This window comes from Bombyx mandarina, chromosome 26, assembly GCF_030267445.1.
Source record: "Bombyx mandarina strain Sakado chromosome 26, ASM3026744v2".
NCBI classification, from domain to species: domain Eukaryota; kingdom Metazoa; phylum Arthropoda; class Insecta; order Lepidoptera; family Bombycidae; genus Bombyx; species Bombyx mandarina.
Genome location: NC_143232.1, coordinates 6501761 through 6514973, shown reverse-complemented (window position 1 = coordinate 6514973; position 13213 = coordinate 6501761). Strand labels below are relative to the sequence as shown.

General features: G+C 37.4%; 1 protein-coding gene and 1 long non-coding RNA gene across 2 annotated transcripts in view; one reads left to right on the top strand and one right to left on the bottom strand.

Moving 5' to 3' along the window:
• LOC149499796 (uncharacterized) overlaps positions 1-13213 on the top strand; it is a 588308-nt gene that overhangs the window by 384528 nt on the left and 190567 nt on the right. The window lies entirely within an intron of this gene.
• Positions 1-13213, bottom strand: part of Octalpha2R (alpha2-adrenergic-like octopamine receptor) — a 448087-nt gene that overhangs the window by 351083 nt on the left and 83791 nt on the right. The window lies entirely within an intron of this gene.

The following is a 13213-nucleotide window of genomic DNA, read 5'->3' as shown; positions in this document are numbered from 1 at the left end:
ACCACCCTGCCTATTTCAGCCGTGAAGCAGTAATTCATTTCGATTTTATCTCAAGGTGGTTGCCGGCAGCCGTTGTAACTATACTTAGACCTTAGAACTTATATCTCAAGGTGGATGGCGCATTTACGTTGTAGATGTCTATGGGCTCCAGTAACCACTTAACACCAGGTGGGCTGTGAGCGCGAATTTTGCGGGTTTTATTTTTATTACACGATGCTATTCCTTCGCCGTGGAGGTCAATCGTGAACATTTGTTAAGTACGTATTTCATTAGAAAAATTGGTAGCCGCCTGAGATTCGAACACCGGTGCATCGCTCAACACAAATGCACCGGACGTCTTATCCGTTAGGCCACGAAGGTTCTAAAATGGTACGACGACTTCTACGATGAATGAATAGCTTCGTGTAACAAAAGTGAAACTCGCGTAAATTTTAATTTGCGTAATCACCAGTCGTAGGACGACTTGTGAGCCCGCTCGGGTTGGTACCACAACCCTGCCTATTTCTGCCGTGAAACAGTGAGCTTCAATTTAAAGGGTGGCTTCAGTAACTACCCAATTTCAGGCTATCGATGACAACAAAAAACTCCACATTATAATTCAAGCTCACTTTGGCAAGCTTCCATTAAAAAGCACTTACTAACAATTTGATATATATAAAAAAAAACGGATCACTTTCAATCAACATAATCGCGAGCTTCGAGCACTCAGTCTAATAGATCCGAGATCAAAAACATCAATCAATTAAAAACGAAAGCTAAAACGAAAGCTCTCTCGAACTTAATGCAGTTATGATTTGGCTGGAAGCGTTCGACTAACAGTTCGTTTCATCCCCAATCTTTTTAATATCTGAAGGGTTATTTTTATTTGCCTTATTAAGCTTATAACTCTGCGTACTTGATTTGCCTTTATTCATATTAGATGATGAATCGGGTTTTTTTTATGATAACGCCATCTTGTTGTGTCTTTAAAGCGGTTAGTTGCCCTGAATTAAGAAAAATAGTATTATTATTCGCCAATAGATGTCGGGAAGAGTTGATTATTGAAAACACGAATAAAACAACATTTTCTGAAAACAAATCGTAGCTAGATTGATTTATCGCCCCCGAAATCCCCTGCATACTAAATTTTATGAAAATCGTTGGAGCCGTTTCCGAGATTCAGATTATATATATACGAGAATTGCTCGTTCAAAGGTATAAGATTTAGGATTATAGAATTTGGTTTTTTTTACTGGTGGTAGGACTATTGTGAATCCGCACGAATATGTCCCACCACCCGGCCTATTTCTGCCGTGAAGCAGTAATGCGTTTCGATTTGAATGTTGAGGCAGCCAGTCATTACGCAAATTTTAATTTTGCGGGTTTTATTTTAATTACACGATGCTATTCCTTCACCGTGGAAGTCAATCGTCATAAATTATTTTAAAGTACGTATTTCATCATAACAATTGATACCCGCCTGCGGGATTTGAACACTGATGCATCGCTAGATACGAATGCACCGGACGTCTTATCCTTTAGGCCACGACGACTTCAAAATGTTTTGTTAAACAAAAATGATAAACTTAAAATTATTTTAAATTACATACTATTACATTTTATTATAATGCAATTTGAAGTTTCCGTCGTCCGTCGAGACAACCCCGAAGAGACATAGCTTCAGTTTGTTTTCGTAGAATCCATTAAAAATTCAAAAAACAAGGAAAATTCTGAAGCACTCCTAATAAGATAATATTTCCCTTTAGAGGATCCTTGATCGACGTTTACTTTATCGTGTTATTTTATTTACTTTTTTTTATGAATAATACTAACTAGACGATGAACTTGATGTGTCTTTAAAGCAGCTAGTTGCTCTCAATTATGAAAAATAGTATTATTATTCGCCAATAGAGGTCGGGAAGAGTCATAAAGTTATTTTTGAAAACACGAATAAAACAACATTTTCTGAAAATAAATCGTAGAGCTAAATCGATTTATCAACGAACACCCGGGCGCGGCGCGGTGCAGACTCACAAATACTTATTCACAACTTATTACAACTATAACATTTACAACTATAACATTTACAACTTAACATTTACAACTTATTTACAACATACTTATTTGCGGTAGGCAGCGGCTTGGCTCTGCCCTTGGCATTTCTGAAGTCCATGGGCGACGGTAACCACTCACCATCAGGTGGGCCGTATGCTCGGCTGCCTACAAAGGCAATAAAAAAAAAAACATTTGTCTAAATAACTCCATCATCAAAGATGTCATTAGTACTATCGTCTGTTTCTGTTTTCGGAAGCGGTCTCCTAATACCCAGTATAGAACTTATAGATTATTCTGTGCCTAGACTTTCCTTTACATTATGGTTTGAACTATCTACCTGTGCTCTAGCTAGAAGATTGCACAAAGTGGGAATGAGTTGCTCGCTCCTGGCATATCAATAGTGTAATAATTGTTACGTTATAATACCTCTTGTAAAAATGAATATTTAAAAAAAATCTAATACCTTAAAAAGTTTATCTAATATTTAAAAAAAAGACATGCCCGCTGAGTTTCTTGCCAGTTCTTCTCAGGACGGAGACTAGTTTTTGTGAATTGGCAGCAGTTCTGTTTGACGTTCAACAAGTATGTACTTTCATTTACATTGAATTAAAAAAATATTATTTAAAAAAAAAAAAAAAAATGATGTGCTTTGGTTTCTCACCTTCTGAACGTTTGTATAAGTACTTGTAGAATAAAATTTTGTATGTGAAATTGAACATACTTATTCCGCTAATAGACCTGAAGCCCTTATCACCTTACGACTCACACAGAAGACTCTATAAGCATCATTAAAAATAAGTTCTATATAACCCAATTCTTTTGGTATTTCTGATAGGCATTATTTTTTATATTTTCCTCCCGCAAGAGATCCATATTTAGGGCTACAGCTCATTACTCCAACGTAATCCCCAGGCAATCCTTCAGGCCGCGGGTGATCGATGGGACATATTCGTTTTTATCAAATTTAATCGTAAATTGATGCTTTATTCCAAGACCGGGCTTTGTGGCCAAGATTTTAATCAGTTTTAAGAGCTAAAAACATAGTTAAAGTGTTTTTGTAATTACATTGTTTATTGGGTGGAAAAGAGGTAGCTCTTATACTATACCATCGAGACTTGGATCTCATTTCTCGAGGTGGGTGGCGACATCCAAGCTATAACGTATACAGGTTCTGGTAATCTGGTTATCATACGATACCAGAAGAACCATGAACTTGTACAATGAAAACAATTCTGAACATCAATTACCTATAAAACTATACTTAATGTTATAAAGCTAAAGAGTTTGTTTGGCTGAATGCGCTAAACTCAGGAACTACTGGTCCTATTTGTAAAATTATTTCAGTGTTCGATAGCCCATTTTTTTGTTGAACCCTGTAGATTTTTCTCGATTTGTCAAGGATCTCATCATCAGATTCTGATCCTGATAATTACAGGACCATTCGGTAAGTCTACCCTTTTGAACAAAGTACAAAAAGCAAAAAGAATTATCAGAATCGGCTCAAGCATTCTCGAGAAATTGGTGAACATATGTACATAGATAAAAAATGGCGGTCGAATTGATAACCTCCGCTTTTGAAGTCGTGTTTGATTAAAAAGCGTGATTTTGGTGCCTTAAATAGCTCCTTAACATTCTATCAAAAATATTTTCACCTTCTGCGTACATGAAATCGCGGGTAAAATTTTACGTTATCTCAAAGTAATTATTCCATGCGGACGAATTCGCGGACAAAACCAATCAATAATGGAAATTAGAGGTCCCGCAGTAGTCGAAATTCGACTATAATTAATTGGAATTGTAAGTTTGTACACTATTATGATTGTATTTTATACTTCTATAATCACAAATTTCGCCAAGACTCCTCCTCGCGTCGTTTCCTCACTGCTGAGGGTCGTGACCATTATAATTCGACATGATTTTACTCCTTGTGATGTCCCACCAGCGCCTCCGATCATTGGCCAAGACTACACTATAAAAATATTAACAAAGACAAAAATTATTTTATCTATTCTGAATTTGACAACTGACGTCAAGAACAAAAGTTTGACAATAAATAGTATGCATGCGTGTGTGCGTCAAATACATGGTATGTAGTGTGTGTAATGTTTTCTTTATTGATTTAATGTATCTTTTATGCATTCTTTTTAAAAAATATTAGCATTGTGCACTTCTTCTCTATATTCTCTATAAGTGTGGAAAATTTCATACTTCTCCGTCCGCGCAATTTTCGTAAAAAGGGATACAAAGTTTTTGCTTCACGTATTAATATATAGATTCTCAACTGCTTAATGTTAGCGTCTCCTGAAGTTCACCACAAAGAGAACCCTAAGTCCACATTCATCGTATACCTTTCTTAGATTGTCAGGTCACTTTTCATAAATCCGTCATTTGTCACATTTACCTGATCGCAGCCAATTCACTTTAAGAACTCTTTGGACTATGTCGATCACCTGCGTTCTCCTGCTAAAATTCTGACAATAATGCAGCTCATCATTCTGTTGACAATTTGTTAAATTCAACCAGAGACATTGGCGATAAAAAGTCGATTACGAGCAGCGGTTTTTCATAAATCTAAACTTGTTTTAAATCGGCAGATTTGCCGCACTTTGGCCGTACTTTGAAATTAGCCAATTTCCTTTCGAGCCTTATTTGGACTATTAAAATTTGCCTACATTTTAAGCTGTTGTAGGACCAAGATGTTCGTGCGGTGGGCTGTCCGTGGAATCCTTAATAGGCGGCTCCAACACTACATTACAGAAGCATCAACTCTGTTTTGGTCACCTGCTTTTATTGTTTTTTTTTATTGCTTAGATGGATGGACGAGCTCACAGCACACCTGGTGTTAAGTGGTTACTGGAGCCCATAGACATCTACAACGTAGACGCGCCACCCACCTTGAGATACAAATTCTAAAGTCTCAGTATAGTTACGGTATACAGTATAGAACGGCTACCCTCAAACCGAAACGCATTACTGCTTCACGGCAGAAATAGGCAGGGCGGTGGTACCTATCCGCGCGGACTCACAAGTGGTACTACCACCAGTAAAAAATGTTTTTACTCCATAGAGAGCGATTGGAAAGACCAGTGAGTGCACAAGATGTTCAACAGTTCAGTCGCTCTGAATTTATTCGCATACCCGCGTTCTGTAAACGATCTCGCAGCCCGCTTCACACTAAGATCCAACCAGACTATTAAACCGTGAAATAATAAGCCGTTGTCGCAGTTACGGTGCCAAACCGTGGGATCGAAACAACAATTATTGTAATGCGACAGAAATAGCCAAGATCATTGTACTTATCGGATCGGGCTCACATGCTACCAGTGCTCGAAGCAATTCGTCCACATAAACTTGTAAGCGTTGAAAACATTATCTAAACTAATCTATACTTCTATATCTATATCTATACTAATATTATAAAGAGGAAAGATTTGTTTGTTTGTTTGTTTGTATTGAATAGGCTCCGAAACTACTAAACCGAATTGAAAAATTCTTTCACTGTTTGGAAGCTACACTATTCCCGAGTGACATAGGCTATAATTTTTTTTTTTAAAGTTAGGGATCCTTACTAAAAATTACCTAAAATATTATTTATATCGCGTGCCCTACGAAAACTATTGATGATAGAATAAAATAATATACTACGACTTTGTAGAACAAATTATTATTTACAAAAAGTGTCACGACAGCATATTTCTAACTATTGTAGTTATGCCGCAATAAGTGTTCTTTTGTTTAAAAAAATAAAACAACGTCAAATATCGTTGAAATTTTTGTTAAAGACCCGAGCGGAGCCGAAGCGAGCCGCCAGTACATTATAAAGGTCTTCCTACGCTTATTATCAACATACACATATTGAGTCGGAACGAATCAACCCTTTTGTTAATTAAATATCTCTGTTATGATCCCGTGATTTCCGTGATAACTAACGAAATAACACATTTTAATTAATTAACAATGACAACCGGCCATTAATTAGGGAACCGGTTTATCCGGTATCGCTTTACCGGTTACAATTACCGGTAACATGCATTTCCGATCATGGCGGATGTTTTTCTCTTCCGATTTTATTTAATTATGGTTATAATTACATTTTAAAAATTTGATTGCCTGTTGGTATCGTCAACATGAAATTAAAACAGTGGATAAAACACATGAAATAAGTTTTTGATAATATTCCAAGGCAATAAATACCGCTTTAACGGCCCACCCGATGTTAAGTGGTTAACGGTACCTATACGCCACACTCCTTGAGACTTGAAGTCTAAATCTCAAATCTATAGTCAATACAGAAATTATAATTTTCGGTAGGTTAGTTTTTATGTTATTCCTTCATCGTTTAAGTCATTCGCGAAAATTTGTTAAGTACATTTGAAAAAATTTGTACTCGCCTGCGAGATTCGAACGCTGGTACAGTTGCATCACTCGATACTAATGCACTGGGCGTCTTATCATTTAGGCCAAGATGAGCTACTAATTACGTTCAAGCCACGGCTACACCGGACAACGGAACCCGTAAAGTAGAATGATCGTCGAAAGTAAAATTAATTAATAGATGCTACAAAACCTAGTCCCATTATATCGACAGAATTGGAAGTTTAATTGCGCAACTTTGACTCATCTGAATCCTTATACCGGAATCCAGAGAGGACAAGATGAAAACCAGAAATAGCTTCCGTTACACATTTTTTTTGCTTTTTTTTATTGCTTAGATGGGTGGACGAGCTCACAGCCCACCTGGTGTTAAGTGGTTATTGCAGCCCATGGACATCTACAACTTAAATGCGCCACCCACCTTGAGATATAAGTTCTAAGATCTCAGTATAGTTACAACGGCTACCCCACCCTTCAAACCGAAATGCATTACTACTTCACGGCAGAAATAGGCGGGGCGGTGGTACCTACCCATGCGGACTCACAAGAGGACGTACCACCAGTAATTACGCAAATTATCATTTTGTGGGTTTGATTTTTATTACACGATGTTATTCCTTCACCGTGGAAGTCAATCGTGAGCATTTGTTGAGTACGTATTTCATTAGAAAAATTGGTACCCGCCTGCGGGATCCGTACACCGGTGCATCGCTCGATACGGATGCAGCGGACGTCTTATCCTTTAGGCCACGACGACTTCTGAAAAGTTCTGATGAAAATAATTTTATCGGTTTTGGGCTATTTGATTTCGGATGCTGGCTCTTGCTAGGGTTCGTGTTAGCAACGTCGTCAGGTTTGAAACCCGTGAGCTCACCTACTAACTCGGCGAATCTAGAATAACCCCTCGAGGTTACTAGCATAGGTAGGAAAACAAAAAAATTAATCGGTTACTTCATCCTGAGAGAATAGGTTTCTTTAATTGCGAACTCATAAATACATAAGTACTTTTCTACTTTATATTTCTCTAGAACTACAATTTAGAATTTATAGAACATTTTATAGAATCTGGAAAGAATTTCTAGAATCTAGAATTTATGCTTTTCTAGAACTAACTTTTCTTGGTGCGTGAAATCGTCGCGTAAGGAAAAGCATTATGTCCCATCCATGCGACTCTCTTTCTCTCTATCTCACACTTTCTCTGTCCATTATCACCCATCTTTTCACCTCTTATTATTTGAGTGTACTTGCGACTATCGAGATAGGAGCATACAACCATTGCCTGGCCAGTTATACAGTCTTAATACTCAACTTACTATTTTCTTTTTACAACTCATTGTATATACCACTATTGCATAGGCACGATAAACTTTACATCAAAAGAAGCAATAAAATCGCAACATAGGTAATTAAAATGATAATCGAGTTAAAATCACAAAATATTTTTTTCCCTTTACTAAAATCGATTTTTAAAAACACGACTCAACCAGAGTTCCGGCAATCAATTATTGCACTAATCGAGTAAGAGAGTCGGCGCGCCCCGCACAAAACCGATAACTATAAAAACCGGTAAAGTCATTATCTTAATGTCTTGCGCAGTTGTCAAGGATAAATAACGTTACATGCAATTGAACATTAGCTTAATTATAAATTCAAACATTTCCATGGGTTCATGGACTTCTTGTATGGTATATTATTAAATGACCCCGCCCCTCTCAGACACGAGATCAAAGCTTCAATTGTTATATAATAAGACTAAAGAACTTAGGACTAAAAGACCTTGAGGAACACCCAAGATAAGGTGGAAAGATGTAGCGCTGAAGGACAAGAGGGAATGTAAAGCTACTGACGAGGATGTCGAAGACAGAACAAAATGGAGGAGAAAAGGAAGGAAATCTAACCCCAGCATCATATGGGCTGAATAGCTAGGAAAAGAGAGGGAGAGAGAGAGAGAGAGAGAGAGAGAGAGAGAGAGAGAGAGAGAGAGAGAGAGAGATTACCACGTGCATCGTACACCCGTGCAATATTAAATTAAAAGCATTCTTACATTTTACTTGTGCAAGTTCGGAACAATATTCCGGACAAACGGATTTCGATATCTCGTCTCAACGGTCACTATCAAATACAATGTAAACACGTATTTAAACTAATAAAAGTACATACTCCACTATGTATTTTAATAGAACACTGACTAATGATGTTAGCACAAAAACCGTCAATATCCGTTGGCGGTAAACAACACGTAGCTGTCTAGAGACAGCGTCAGAACTCTTCTTTGAAAAAGAGGCGCGTCACAATAACTCACTTATCGTGGCCACCTTTAACTACTTATTATTTAACCCGGTCAACGAGGCAACGCAAAACCGCCATGTGTTGTCATGTACTCAAATTTAATGTCATCAAAACATGTATTGTCCGGATCTACTCTCGGTGATTTTAGATTCGCTAAGCACAATAGCCACAAACCATCCGGTCATCATTCTCACCGAACCCGTCGCTTGCAACAAAGGGCTCGACGAGTAAATTAACCCACAGACACAGCCCACTGAGTTTCTCGCTGGATCTTCTCAGTGGGTCGCGTTTCCGATCCAGTGGTAGATTCTTCGAAGCACGGCTCTTGGCAAATTCGTGTTAGCAACGTCGTTAGGTTTGAGCCCCGTGAGCTCACCTACTAGTTAAGGTTACGCTGAAATAGCCTCTCAAGGCTATCAGCTTAGGTTGAAAAAAAAAAAACCTTTAAGAATCTCGCCGAATCTTCACAGTGGATCGCGATTCTGATCCGATGGTAAATTCTGCGAAGCACTACTCTTGCTAAAGCTAGTGTAATCAAATTTTCTTATATTGAGCTTGTGAGCTCACCTACCAGTCCCATAGTAGCTAGAATAGATCCTTAGGCTACCAACGATTAGGTAAGAGAAAAAACATAAACAATCTACTTTTCAATGAGTTAAATTTATTAAATCTTGTCACTATTCTATACCAGCCTATATTTATACCAGCCTCTCTATATTTACTGGTGGTAGGACCTCTTGTGAGTCCGCGCGGGTAGGTACCACCACCCCGCCTATTTCTGCCGTGAAGCAGTAACGCGTTTCAGTTTTAAGGGCGGGGCAGCCGCTGTAACTATACTGAGACCTTAGAACTCATATCTCAAGGTGTGCGGCGGCATTTACGCTGTAAATGTTTATGGGCCCCGGTAAATTCGCGATTCCGATCCGGTGGTAAATTCGAAAATGCGAAGCACTGCTCTTGCTATGTAGCAAATTTTCTTAGGTTGAACCTGTGAGCTCACCAGTTCCATAGTATCTAGAATAGATCCTTAGGCTACCAACGATTAGGTAAGAGAAAAAACTTAAACAATCTACTTTGCAATGAGTTAAATTTATTAAACCTTGTCACTATTCTATACCAGCCGGCTTACCAGAGTCGGGAATGTGATTTAGACAGCTTTTACGATTCAATTTCGCGTTTTATTGAATTAATTTTAACATCGCTACCGTTTTATTTTCGCTAACGAGCGCCGATGTCCGTTTATGTCCCACATTCAGTGGCTCTAAGCTATTTATTATTTACAAAAATAAATAGCAAAGCTTCAAAAGCAAAATTTGACTTCAATCAAGAATCGAAGTCCGGTGCTGCAACATGATGACTTAGCAATAGATCAATGAAGCGGAGGTAGTATTTTCATCATCATCATAGTCGGTTGCTCTTGGCAGAGCAGTCGCGGTCATATGGATATATAGTATAGTAATAGGTAATATTTTAACCGACCTCAAGAAATGAGGAGCAAGTCTCCAATTCCGTTATTTTCGGAACGAAGTTCCTTATGGAGGCGTACCCTAACCGAGAAAAAACGTCCGTAACGTAAGATTGTTATTAGTAATGCACACAGTGTACGACTTAACTTTGTAATACACGTACAAAAAATAGCATATTTTTTTTTTATTATATATTTTTTATAAATCATTGTGAATAAAATAAAATTGATAACTTTGTAAAGTAGTTTTTTTTTTTATCAATAAGAAAATCATAATAAAAAATGTATACCCGAATAATTATTTTCTTTATACCTCGAATAGAACTTAAAATTAATATATTTATAATGAGAAACTTCGTTCCTATCCGGTGTCCCACGACACCTTTTTTTTTTGTTTATCACCTCAAAACACCGCTATTTATATCCCCGATTTGAGAGATATTTTTTTGTATCAGCGCTATCACGACACTGTGAACTCTGAACTGTAAAAATCTAGTATTACTTACTAACGGTACCCACTAATGAAGAGTTGGGCAGTAAGCAAGAAGCTAAGTAAGAACCAAGAAGCTTGAGATGATGATGAGTTGCCAATGTTTTGTAATTAAGGCTCCTACATCCTACCCAAAAGTGGCCGTACTATTTATATTGCACGATATACGACACGATATAGAACTATTTCTGCTAGACATTTTACGTAGAACAATTTTTAAAAGACAAAAAGTATATCTTGAACCTTTCTCACGACAAACTCCCCGCGATGCCTAAGAGAAAGGGGCTTCACGAGACAAATACCCATTAATCCTTAAACAGAGAGCTTTCACAGCGCTTTGAAGCTAAGTTTATAAATAAAATAAAATGCTATGGAAATGTTGGAACTGTTGTAAGCTGGGCGGTGTATCGGCTAATTAATTGACCGGGTTGACCGACCGCCTTTCGATGCAGCCAACTATCAAATAGTGAGGGGACACGTATGGCGCTCACTTATCGATAAAAATATTACTTTGTTCGAATTTTTGTTTTCGTTCATTCGTTTCCATTGCCAATGTTAGAAAACGAGCGTACGGTCTCTCTGATAGTAAGTAATCAAAGTTGCTCAAAGGCATACAGCAATAACAGAAGCACAGCGAAGCCGCTGCCTAAAATTCAAAGTAATTGTTTTAAGTGTTATTAATTAAAATGACCATTGTAACGGACTTGTCATCTTAATGAGATAATTAGTTCGTTTTAAAATATACCAGTGGTCGATTATCTATTTTTTCCAATACAACAAACAGCTGCATAGTAAGTTAACAAAATAGAATGAATAAATGCATTGAAAAATACATTATAACAACAATTTCAATATAACTTATAGATTTTTGTTGTTTAGGGAGGTTTTAATTTATTTTTTTATAAATATCCACTTATCTTACTCTTCTTTTTGTTGCCTTCATTCTACATTCTGTAGGATCGGCGCAGAATGTTTTCCTATGATGCTGTATAAGGATTCCATAAAATCGAAATGAGTGTGAATGTGAATAAATTACTAAATAACCCTCAAAAAATTGGAGACATTAACTTATTGGTGGCAGGACCTCTTGTGAGTCCGCGCGGGTGGATACCACCACCCTGCCTATTTCTGCCGTGAAGCAGTAATGCGTTTCGGTTTGAAGGGTGTGGCAGCCGTTGTAACTATGCTTGAGACCTTGGAACTAATATCTCAAGGTGGGTGGCGCATTTACGTAGTGGATGTCTATGGGCTCCAGTAACCATTTAACACCAGGTGGGCTGTGAGCTGGTCCACCCATCTAAGCAATAAAAAAAAACTGACAAAAAAACACGTCATTTTTGGTTGGTTCGATTATCTTCTCGCTCACTACAGAACACTGACCCCGTGCGTCAGCTGATTTCATAATCATGTTATACTAATTGTGAGTGCAAAATAAATTAGCGCTAATGTTTAGAAAATCACTGGCCATCTCCACTATCGCGAATAAGGGCTCGTATACATCATCTATACATGGAATATCCGCAAAGCCATTATCAGAAACAAAGACTTAATGTTTTCACATTAAAAAAATCACTTAATTACGTCTAAATGAAGAGTGATAACTTTAGTAATAATCTCCTGAAGGTATCGCCTTAATGAGTTGCAGAGCTTGTGGATATCAAAGGCGACGAAAATTAATTAATTTGTACAAAGAGAGGTTTTGTAAAGGACCCGTCTTAAGTTGGAGTTGCTTAGAAATTTGTGATCGCAAAAGAAATTCATAATAATTATTTGTTTAGTACTTTCTTGGGCTTTCGGAGACATTAAGGTATTTTACGGTTTATTTCACCTTTTTTTGTTAATTTAATTTCGCGTTTTGGTTTTAAGAGTTTTCGACTATTATATAAATATTACAATTTCCCAAAGCGTCAAATAAAAAAAAATTAAATTCAAAATTACGTCGTGACGGTAGATACAATATTTTTTTATATCGAAAGCCCAACGAGTTCACGGCCCGCCTAATCATAAGTAATTAGCGAATTAGCGAAATGTAGGCAGCGGCTTGGCTCTGCCCCCGGCATTGCTGAAGTCCATGGGCGACGATAACCACTCACCATCAGGTGGGCCGTATGCTCGTCTGCATACAAGGGCAATAAAAAAAAAACCATAGATATCATAAGTGAAGCTTGATATGAAGGTGAATAAATTCTCAATTGTATTGAATAACATATTATGTTTTAAAATCTAAGTTGCACTCTATGATCGCTACCCAATAAAAGCAAGATATAACTGCGGTAACTCAAGCCCTGGTGTAATTTATTTATTTATTTAGTTGCACCAACAAAGTGATCATCAACACAAATCATTGACAAATTTGATGTACAATGTACATGGCAGATGTCATCTCAATTATGGGTGCAATCGACAGTGCATTGAATGAATCAAAGATTCAATGAATCAAAGTCTGTCTGGTCAAAATCTGATTAAATCAAAGATAGCTACGGACTACTTTTTTTGGCCTACCTGTGCTATTAACTTCGAGGGGTTATCCTTCATCGTGTTTGGACTACTGCAACTATTGA